At 32.0% G+C, this 11,338-nt stretch overlaps 1 long non-coding RNA gene across 3 annotated transcripts; it reads right to left on the bottom strand.

The window, feature by feature from the left end:
- Window positions 1-5,547: 5,547 nt before the first annotated feature.
- LOC109617343 (uncharacterized) lies at window positions 5,548-10,889 on the bottom strand. Of its 3 annotated transcripts, XR_010712785.1 has the most exons (4): window positions 10,443-10,768; window positions 7,801-8,022; window positions 6,487-6,686; window positions 5,548-5,809 (listed from the first exon to the last, which is right to left on the bottom strand). It is a non-coding gene; the product is annotated as an uncharacterized lncRNA (long non-coding RNA). The 3 variants fall into 3 exon arrangements; XR_004596855.2 differs by lacking the exons at window positions 5,548-5,809; window positions 6,487-6,686 and adding an exon at window positions 10,872-10,889 and having other exon boundaries at window positions 7,665-8,022; window positions 10,443-10,727; XR_004596854.2 differs by lacking the exons at window positions 5,548-5,809; window positions 6,487-6,686 and having other exon boundaries at window positions 7,665-8,022; window positions 10,443-10,780.
- Window positions 10,890-11,338: the final 449 nt, after the last annotated feature.

Below are 11,338 nucleotides of genomic sequence, written 5' to 3'. Positions count from 1 at the left end.
AGTAAAATATCCTAATATGAAACATGACGCAGACTCTGTGGTATCTTTTATTTCAAGATCACTGGGATATATTGAATATGCTTCTTATTTGAAATGACCAATCGACTGGAATTAAAATACCTTATCAGCATTAAGTTCAAAATTACTAAGCGTCATATTCATCAGCTTTTTCTAAGTCTAATTATATTAAATGTATAAAAGCTTTCGATTTTTACATAGTTATACGTTATTGCATTCAACAACAACGACAGTTATAAGTTATGTAACGAATCAAAAGCACCTGTTCCTTAGTTGACAAGGGTTTGAAGCCCGTGGGGCAAAAGAGAAACAATGTAAAAAACAAAAACGAAAAAAACGAAAAGTCATCTATCGGTTTACCATGTCAAACATATTTTAGATGAATTTCATTATTATGGCATTTTGTTTCTGTAGATTAATTGTCTGTACATTCATGTGGGACATGTAAATACACCACTGTCTCGACTTTGTTGCTGTAATTGTACATACAATTCGCTAACTATTATTACTTTCAGATCTTTGTGCGATCTTATATTGACTCAGTATGAAAATACAGGGAACGTTACTAAAGTTTTGATTCCAATCTTAGATGATGCTTCCTTGCAACATATATTTTAGCTAAACGTTTTACATTACTTATTACAAACCCATATATCGCAGTTGATGAACTTTTTGGAAACAATTCTTTAATGTAAATAACTCAGAACAAGACTTAGGATTCATAATTGTTATTTTCAAGCGTTGTAATTTTGATCTTTATTAACACATACACCTCAAACAAGGACCTCTGCAGGGGTCAAAACATTTGAATTTGCCGCCATTATCTGAAGCTGTACATATTGCTCTGTAGTGTTATAAGGACAAAATATTGCAACTTGCTGACCGGTTGAAGCATGTACCGTGAACTGTCTACAAAAATCTACCATTTCGTTATTGTTCTTACTTACTTTAAAATCAACATCTTGGAGTTGAGTACCTGAAAAAAAATATATTTGTATGCATACAGTTTACCAAATGAAATATGGTATTAGTATACTGGTTTTAATGAAAAAATCAATAAAAGAGTACTTGCCTCAAACATCGATGTTACTTGTTTTTTCGAGAAGAAAATTTATGTTATTTGCATGTATATAGTACCATAAGAAAGATCGAATAGTGCAAGTTTTTGAAGATTTAGCTGGCTCATTGAGTCATAATTTTATTTAGATTAGAGTAAGTATTTTACCACAACAGTCAAATGTTGCAAACTCTTCTATTTCATGGATACAGTACAGTACACTCAAGTCTACCCTCATCCAGAGGCATTTCTCAAAGTATGAGTGAAGTCGGTTAGGGGACCGTCGACAGCGTTCAATCCTGGGTTGCCTTGGGGATTTTTGTTAACTAAGGGACCCTGGTTTTGAATATGTAACATTTGTAGAAAACAAGTTGTGTTTAAATAACATTCGCATGAAAAACGCAAACGAATGCAAACACTACCACTAAGGGAGGCATTAAAAAGACTAGCATTACTGTTTAGTGAGTTTAGTCAGTTTTATAGAAGGAATGATATAATACAATTTTGTTAATTATGTAAAATTTGTTTTGTCATTGTCACAGTTGTCGATACATGTTTGCCTGTAAGCACCTAGTATGTAAAAACGTCGAGTTAGAATATTGTTTACCAAAAAAAATAAAATAAAATAAAATAAAATTGGTGTGAACAAAAATTTAACGTTAAAATATAACGGAAAAACCTCATATCATAGTGTTATTTTTGCTTTCACCTTCTTGGGCTTCTTATTTGTTAGCTAATGTGTTCGTTGTCCGTGTCAAAAAATAATAATTAACCTAATGACAATTTAGCGTTTGTTTTCACCCTTAGTAATCAAGTGGTGATGCAAATCTGAGACATTCTGAAAGAAAATGAGGTATCAAAAAGCATTAGAATAAAATATGTCATTTCGTGTATTATTAAATTTTAAAGCTTGAGTAGCTCATAAAAATACTTTGTATGCATATGGGTGTCACGATTATTATCTTCATGATCAAACTCCGTGTAACTAATAGCTGCTATAGCAGTTACTTTTTATTCTAAGATGAGACCTTACCAGAAAGTAACTGGGTTTTTTTTTCATTTCCATTCAACATTAAAAATTTCAAATGCAACAATATAGCATTTAAATGTATTGTTAAAGTGCTTGGTCATGTTTTTAAGTTTTAGGGAGCCTGGAAAATCACCAAATTAACCATCAGACCTACATAAAATTTGTTTTGCTTTAAGCTATAATTAAGTAAAAATAATTTTAATGTGGGCAATTTCCTATATTTTCATATAGAGCTCTTTTTCTAAATGAGATCAAAACAGTCTAAGAATGGCAACGATAATTGAGCCCTCTAAATATGGCAACAAACTATTTTGAAAGCTGAAAAATTCACACAGGGTTTAACCGGGTTAATTTAGAAATGTCATGATGGTGTAATTCGTACAGTTCCAAAGTTTATGTACAAGTGTGACTGTTACCGTTAATAAGTGGCGTGTCTGTCAACGTATCTGTCTGGCGTGTCTGTCAGAAAACTAAATTTTTTGGGTGGTTGGGGTTGGAGCGGCTTGGTTTTATAATTGTTTTTAAAAATACAAGTGCATTCCAACAACAAAATTTACGCCAACAAATGATGTTTGAACCTTGGCATTATGCAATGTACAATGTACCATTATAATTATGTTTCTGGTGCAGAAAAAAATTGAAAGCGCAATGATGAACGGCGGGAAAATCGTTAAAAACGAAGACATCATCTAGGTTTAATCCTAAAACAGAACAATTGAAAAATTTAAAGACAAAATCTTGATAAAAATTCGAAATTAATCAGTAATCAATCATTTCACTGGTCATTCATTACAGTATAGGAAACCAGTCAGAGCAGAACTGGATAGAAAATATTTTTGCATCAATGGTTATTCCTGCATGTATAGAATGCCTTTTCCATTCTCAATGAGACTAACTTACTTATGGTTTATCATATATTTTGTAATTTATATTTTCTGTTACTTTCGGTAACGCATCAGAATCTTCGTCCCAAATCAAAAACCCCATCCGGACCAAAGAAGACAGAAAATTGGTTTAAAAATAAATATCTATTTAAATTGTGGTAGATGAAGTCATATAGAATATCTTTGTACACAAAATAAAACAAACACATAGGAAACATACATATACATCATTATTTATGAAAAGAGTTTGATGTTTACTTTTAATCTACGTGGACATGGCTCTGCCCCACATTTGAAAGTTTTTAAAGTTCACAAGTCCGGTTAGGTACATTTTTCTCCTGTAGCTGGTTAATGCATTTTGTCAAACTATATCTACAATGAGCAAGGGAGGGATGTACCTCATTTCACTTATATTTATGTAACTTTTAAAAAATGTAATAGTAATGTTTCCCATTAGAAACTGGTGCAGTTTTCCTCGTGTGAACTTACTTAACCTTTCATAATGGTTTTCTCGTCTGAACCACCAGGGTCAGGTGACATATTTTTGATTAAGTGTGTTCGATTTGACCATTTATTCTGTTAAACTTCATTTATGCGAATACAGTTTTGTAAACTGTATTTTTAATGGAAGTGATTTCTGATCGATAGTACGCGTACCTACTAGTGGCGATAAACAATGTCAAGTGATATGTAAACGAGTCTTCAAAATATACTTCATTTCTTCATATACATATCATCTGCTGTGTCACGGTCCACCCATTCTATTCGTTTTGATTGTATGATTGTGAACAAAATATGGAATATTGTTAGCATTATGTAACATTCCGTTACTTCATGAAATCATGTAATTGTAATTACACATGTACTGGCCAGTGAAATGAGGAAACTTTGGTCACTTTTGTAAATGCGTCTTTATTTTATTTTGGAGGGTGACAAAACATGTAAGATGTATGACGAATGACGAATGACGATTTACTACAAAAAATAGAGAAAAAATATTGTAAATAAACTAATTCAAAAAACACACACATACAAATTCATCCTAGTAAATATATGGTTGACAATGATGGAACGTATGACTATCTGATGTATCAGTATAACCTAATTCAATTAGTCACAATAAGATATGCATCTAGATATATAAATCTGAAATGCTCTAGCAAAGTTTGGCGACAGAAAAATGTAAACAAAGAGGCATAACTCTAGACAACCAAATGATATTATACATGTTGCAAATGGAGTTTCCTCCCGTAATATATCAATTATAAACCTAACATAATCCAGCGAAGTTGCACACATGCCTCATAATTACATATAAGCACCTCTATATAGCTTTATCAATATATCATTAATAATGACCTTGAAATATCCATGCATATGCATAAATAGTAACTTTATACCTACACTAAAGTATGAGAATTATCAGATGTACTGTAATATAATTCTACTGCACAATGTACATATGCATTGGAAAACATTCTAACGATATACATATATCATAACACTCACCAATTAAGTAGTTTCCTCCATAGAAAAGTACATTCAGTTCAAAATGATTGAAGACATGAGCCCGCCTCACACAAGTTCACGGGCTCTACACACAAAGATATTGAGCTCAAAAACTGATGACGTCAGATCAGGTATGACTAACTGCAGTACCAGCATAGATATGACTAATTGCAGTATTGGCGGTAACAACACATTTGCATAAAATACACTTGTACTTGTTTGCGGTTTGATTAAAAAAACGGACTGATGTAGCCTTTACCACGTGATTCGAGGTATTTTTAGGAAACAGAATAATAACTTGTCAATTGTTCCTTACAAACATTTCTTGACAGAGCTAACCTAAGTACAATTAGTACCGATGGCGATATACTACGTTACTTAAAATAACCACTCAAATGTAATTTGAATACGGTTTCAACATTAAATTTCAATTTTTTTTTAACAAAATATAAGTACGATAATTTCCCTCCACTTATAAGTATTGTAACGTGAATTATATAAATAATTCATTTTATTGTATTTCTGCCAACTATGAGGAACGCAAAGTTTGAGAAATATTTATTTGTATTCAAATTCACTTATTTGAGCAGAAAAACAATGTGTGAATACGATTTTCTAAGATCTGCTTAATGAGACGTCTGCGACGAAAACGGATAATAAATCTAGAATAACTAAATAAACACTCTTGAATTAAAAAGGTACTGACTTGCTAAGAGAGCAACACATGATTTGTTGGACTTGAGGAAAAAATGTCGCCCAGGACCGAAAGCCGAAGGCAATTCTGTCGGAAGGTCCAACAATGTAAAACAATTAATGGACATTCGTTTTGTAACTCTACCTTTATGGAGAAATGCGATGTGTTTTGATTTTTGATCATTGTATGTGATGAATGCCGTACACTTCTGTATGAGAATAAATATCAGATACCGACAAGCTTGAGACCCGTAAGCACTGAAATATACTTCATATTTTTTCCCTTCAATACATCTTTCTTAGACTATATTAAGGTTCAATTACAGGCGAATTTCTTGGAACAAGGAAGATTAAAATTAAATATTTTCTTTTATTGTGATTAAATAAAAAATATTATTTCTAAGAGTTACTTTAATGTATTACACGAACACCCCCAGACAAGAACTTCTGCAGGAATCTCCGTTGACGATCTGTAATTGTACATAACGTCCCACGGTTTCATGAGGACAAAACACTGCAATTCGCTGACCTTTGAACGCATGCCCAGTAAAATGTCCACAAAACTCCATGCCATGAATGTTCTCTCCAACTGTTAATCGACGTCGTGTAACTAATAACCTGGGGAAAAACGCATTTCAACATACTGTGGAATCATTAGATTTCTTGGTGGCCCAATTTTCGTGGAATTCGTGGGTACCTCTCATCCACGAATTAACATCCCCCACGAATTAATAAATTAGGGCTATAAAGTCATATTCCTTTTGTATGTATACGAAAATACACGAAATTACGTCCCCACGAACCTGTAAAATTTAAGCAATCCACGAAAAAAGCCCCCACGAATTTTAATGATTCCACAGTACAGTAAGGTACTAACATACTACAAACAAGCGTTGTTTTAAAAGTACAGAGATCCTTATTTTAAATTTTCGAAGAATTAAATAAAAAAATAAGGCAATTAGACTACGGATAGGAATTTTTTCTTTGGTAAGAAATTTGGCCTATGGGCATAATCTGTTATCATTAAGAGTAGAATAAAATTTATATGTTAGTTATTACTACGACTTAGTCAGATCTTGCAAACACTTTTATTAAATGTATTTTGAAAATTCCTCCCAGATCTATCCTAAGCGAAGGAAATTTCTCCGGCGAAGTGTGGGTGTGGTGCCATAGAATTCAATAAAAATGGTTAAATTTATATCGATGACCACTTTGCTGAAAAATAAAAACTTATAACCTGTATCTTATTTAAACAGCTATGAAAAACAGTGTCATTTTTACACCATAATACGAACCGAAAAGATCGATGGTTGGGACCATTGCCATGATCGTGATAGTTGTACAGTTCAACGTCAGAGAATGGGTGGTTACCAAATCGGTCAATAAAAACACTTCTTTTATAAACTGCAACCCGTGATTCAATGTGTCAACCTGTTACATCAAATAGTGTCGTCACTCAACGCATCGCTTTATTCGCCGAAGTGTGTACTTTCAACTGCAAATTGTGATAAAACTGCATCAACTTATTTGACAATGCTTTTCTTTTTTCAACGTTTATTATTTTTGTTTCCTATGTTTCCACTTATGGCAGTTGTTTATGCGAATGGCTATTAATGTTTGCTTTTCATCCATTAAGTGATCTTTAGAAATTGCCAAGAAAAGCGGTTTACTGTTTTATATAAAAGAAATATTTACAAAGTACTTATAATCAAATTCGACAACTTCTTCTACACAGACTGTCCGCTGCGTCGGACGGGATTTTTCTTTCTCGGGCTCTAAATCTTTAGTAAAAAGATGTAGTTGCCACGTTCCGATATGGTGTGTTATATATATTTTAGTTTTTATATATTATTTAGTTTTTAGTTTAGTGCTAATTTTGTAGATGCTTTTCTTATTTCATAGGTATTTTTAAATTGTTGTCATGAAGAAATATTCTTAATTCAAGAGTTTCTGGGGTCTTCGCACCATTGTCCCCATCATTGAGTTATAAAAAGCTTCTAATGGCACATAGCAACTGGGATTTTATTCACGCATTCCTTTTTTAAAATCAAAATTTATCTCATATCCTTATCTCATATAAACTTAAAAGGATTAGAAGTAAATGTATTTGTTCTTCTTCTTTGAAAGTATGGAAATTCCAAGAAAATAAGCTAAAAGAAATAGAAGTATTGTGACTTAAGGCGACAATTATTAATGAAAATTGGAAAAATTTAGATTTGCAAAAACAGGTATGTGTTTGGAAATTTCTGGATCCACCCGGCCCTGAAGACTGCCAAATTTCTCTATAATATTCATTTTCCAAGACTACTTTTTGTCTTTTCTCCCATCTTGAAATTAATATATCCAAATCATTTTTAAATACTGATGAACTGTAAATAAAGACGGTTTACTAGTATCGATTCAGGGTATATGTCATATGAATTAATACAAGATGAATGTGCACTGTTGATGACGTGGCAATATACCACCTAACTTGAAATAACCACTTTACTCCAGTTAAAATACAGTATACATATTTTCAATATCAGACATTTTGAAAATAGAACGAAACGACTTGAATGTTATTTTTCTTTTTTTAACATGAACCAAATAATAAATCGCAGAGTTACTTTAATGTATTTCACGAACACCCCAGACAAGAACTTCTGCAGGAGTCAAGACGTTTGAATTTCCGTTGACGGTCTGTAATTGTACATAACGTCCCACGGTGTTATGTGGACAAAACACTGTAATCCGCTGACCGGTTGAAGCGTGCCCAGTAAAATGTCCGCAGAAATGCATGTCATGAATGTTCTCTCCAACTGTGAAATCAACATCGTGAAGCTGATCACCTAAAAAAAAGAAATTTATTTCATATAGAAACAGAGTAATACTTTATTTATTCACCAATCAAGGGCCCTCAGGAGGGCATATTCATTAAAAAATAATATCACGATTATAACAAATAACGAATGAAATAATAGCCTAGAATGTCCAGGTTCATATTACAACAATATGTAAAATGATTCATTAATACAATGAAATATATGTATGGGATTTATGCATTTACCTGTGTGAGATAATGCGTGAACACAACAGCTATACAGAAACAAAGTGGCCTGAAAACAGAAAGTACTAAGGGACGGTGCCTGCACAGTCGATTAGACTGGTCTACTTGTACTGTAAGTGTTCAAGCCAGTATGCTTATACATAACATAACAACCCTCCCTTCTAAAAGTAAATACATTGCATATTATATAGGTATATATAACTATAACCATTATATTCCACCTTAAAGAATCATTTCACTGAGTTGTACATTGTCAAGTACTTGTAAATCTTCATTTGTCATAAGCCAGTATAATATTTAGTCATAGTTCATGTATTAATTTTTTTTTACAAGAATCATTAGCTAAATTGTAAAGAATATCTCTTAATGCCTTAGTATGATCACATGAGAATAAAAAAAATGGTTTTCATTATCCACTGATTTGACATCACATCTATTACAGAATTTTTCTTGTCGATGAATGTTCTTTCAATATTACATGTAAGTCATTGAGCGGAAATGCGAAAAAGAGTTAAACTTCTCCTCTGCTCAAAATGTTTAAGTAATCTAAGGTAGTTCTCTTGGCCAAAATTTTGCTAAACAGTGCCTGTAGCAACTTTGTTTTTTGTCAGCGTGTACAGTGAATTTAGAATTCCATTCTTTAATATAGTATTTAAGTAGACAGTCTCTAAGTGCCTTTTTAAATTTTTGTATTGTTACTGACAGCAGACTTTTTCTGCTATCAATACTGTTAGTTAAAAATTAAATTGAGCCATACCAGGGGGGAGTATTCTGTTCAAACAACTGTTTTGATTCACAATAAGCATTATACAAACGTGGAAAGGATTGACTTTGGTTCTCAAGTTTGTACCAATAACTTAACATATATCTTATGATATCAGAGTGTAAGGGAAATCTTCCCAGTTCAGATAGAACAGCAAAGTTTGTTGCATATTTATGCACACCAAGTATTGATTTGCAAAACTAAAAATGCAATTTGTCACAAAGTGTGTTGCAATAAATGTTGTCCACTGCACAACCAGAGATCTGAATTTTTCTGCAAATGAATTAAAATACTAAATTTCCGTTATGTACAATAAAATAGGTTAAATAGTATGATCGAAAATGTGAATTGTGGTTTTGATGTCCGGATTCAGAGAAATAACATCCTTTTTAAGTTTGTAAAATGATTAAAAGGCTTTTTGATACAGCTGATTTTGAGCAAGGGAGAATGAGCCTGTGGAACAAAATGACACACCTAAGTATTTGTATTCAGAGACACATTCAAGTTCAACATCAGCAAAGTAAAATTTTGATTTAAAGAGTCTGCCTGCTTTATTAAAAACTATTATCTTAGTTTTTGGATGTATTAATATTGAGAAACCAATCATTGCAGTATTTTTGCAAGATATTAAGCTTTTGTTGCAAATCATCTGCTGATGAAGATAATCAAATTATATCGTCATATCAATATCGCTCAGTCGGTTTATCTTAATGTTCAATTTCATTAAGAGAGAGAGAGAGAGAGAGAGAGAGAGAGAGAGAGAGAGAGAGAGAGAGAGAGAGAAAGAGAGAGAGAGAGAGAGACTTTATCAAGATATCAAGCGAGACAACAATCAGATAATCAATGAAAATATGCAAAGATTTTACTCTTCTGATCATATAATGAAAATAGCAACATGCAAACAGTGTTTCGATATCTTTAAGAACATCAATAGGAATAAGAATATTATTATGAAATGAAACTTAATAGCATAAAGTGATTTTCTATCAAGAATTTGTATTGTTGCCGATGATGTTTTCATGAGGTCCGAAGGTTTCTGGTTCTATCATTGATAGTTTTAACATAAGTCTGTATTCCCACGTGTCTAAAATTTCATGGTTTGCTGTGTAAGTGCCTTTCATGGTGGTTTTAATTTCACCAAAAATCGTATTTATATAAAGATATATTTTTATGGGCAATAAAAATTTGCATTATTTGAATTTTTTCATTTCATTTTTGTTTAATCAAAACTCATGAAAGCAAATAGTCTAGAAAGGAATTTTAGTATATGAAGAGTCTAACATTCGTTTGATTGTTGCAAGAAAACAAATTAAAGTATTCCTTTGCAAAATTCACGATGGTTTAATGTTCGCGGAAAATTGACTAATCTCAAGTGAAGGGAATGAAAAGCACCATGATATATATCACAGTATATTTAAACCAAGACTCAAAGTACTCACCACAACAGTCAGATCTGGCAAACATTTCTATTTCATGGATTTGAAAACTTGCCCCTAGATCTATCCTGAGCCAAGGTGATTTCTCATTAAACGTATGGACAAAGTCAGACAAGAGTCCATTTACAGCGTTAGGTCCCGGAAAATAACCATGAACACCGGAATAAACAGAACTTAAAGTCACTGGTTTTGAATATGCCACATTTGTAAACACAGCGTGGCTTGAGACAACATTCACGTGAAAAACACAAATAAGTGCAGATACTAACATCGAGCGCATGGCGAAGACTTATAAAATTATAAAAGTGAAATTAGTTAGAGATTAGCAAGTAATATATATATATATATATATATATATATATATATATATATATATATATATATATATATATATATATATATATATACACTATTTTGTTAATGATGTTAAACCTATTAGATGCTGTGCATGTCCCGTCCTTGTAACAGATGTTTGGTGAACGTGTAACAAGTAAAACGAAACTGAAATAAAAACGTATGACACTGTTGTTTAAATGTCAATTTCATAACATATCAATCATATACTTAATGGGCCGTTCAAGGTTGTTTTTTGTGTGTTTATCGGTGATAAATATCTATCAATTCAATCTGCATATATGAGAAATCAAGAGTAAATTGCTTAGTTAAAAACTAAGGAGGGAAATTAGGACATGAGACCCACTTTAAAATTATATAGAACTTCAGTTATAAATGTTCGAGCAATTAACAGGTTCCTATATATATCATGATATCTGACTTGATACATAATTATACCGATAAGTCAAGAGCGGAGTTGTAATAAATAGCTTAAAATTTAGTATATCGTTACTTATTGTAAAATTAGAGAATAATTTTTGTCATTCTATTAAGACATAAATATG

Source organism: Magallana gigas, chromosome 4 (assembly GCF_963853765.1).
Source record: "Magallana gigas chromosome 4, xbMagGiga1.1, whole genome shotgun sequence".
NCBI classification, from domain to species: Eukaryota; Metazoa; Mollusca; class Bivalvia; order Ostreida; family Ostreidae; genus Magallana; species Magallana gigas.
The sequence above is the reverse complement of the archived record's forward strand: the minus strand, read 5'-3'. Positions and strand labels throughout refer to the sequence as shown.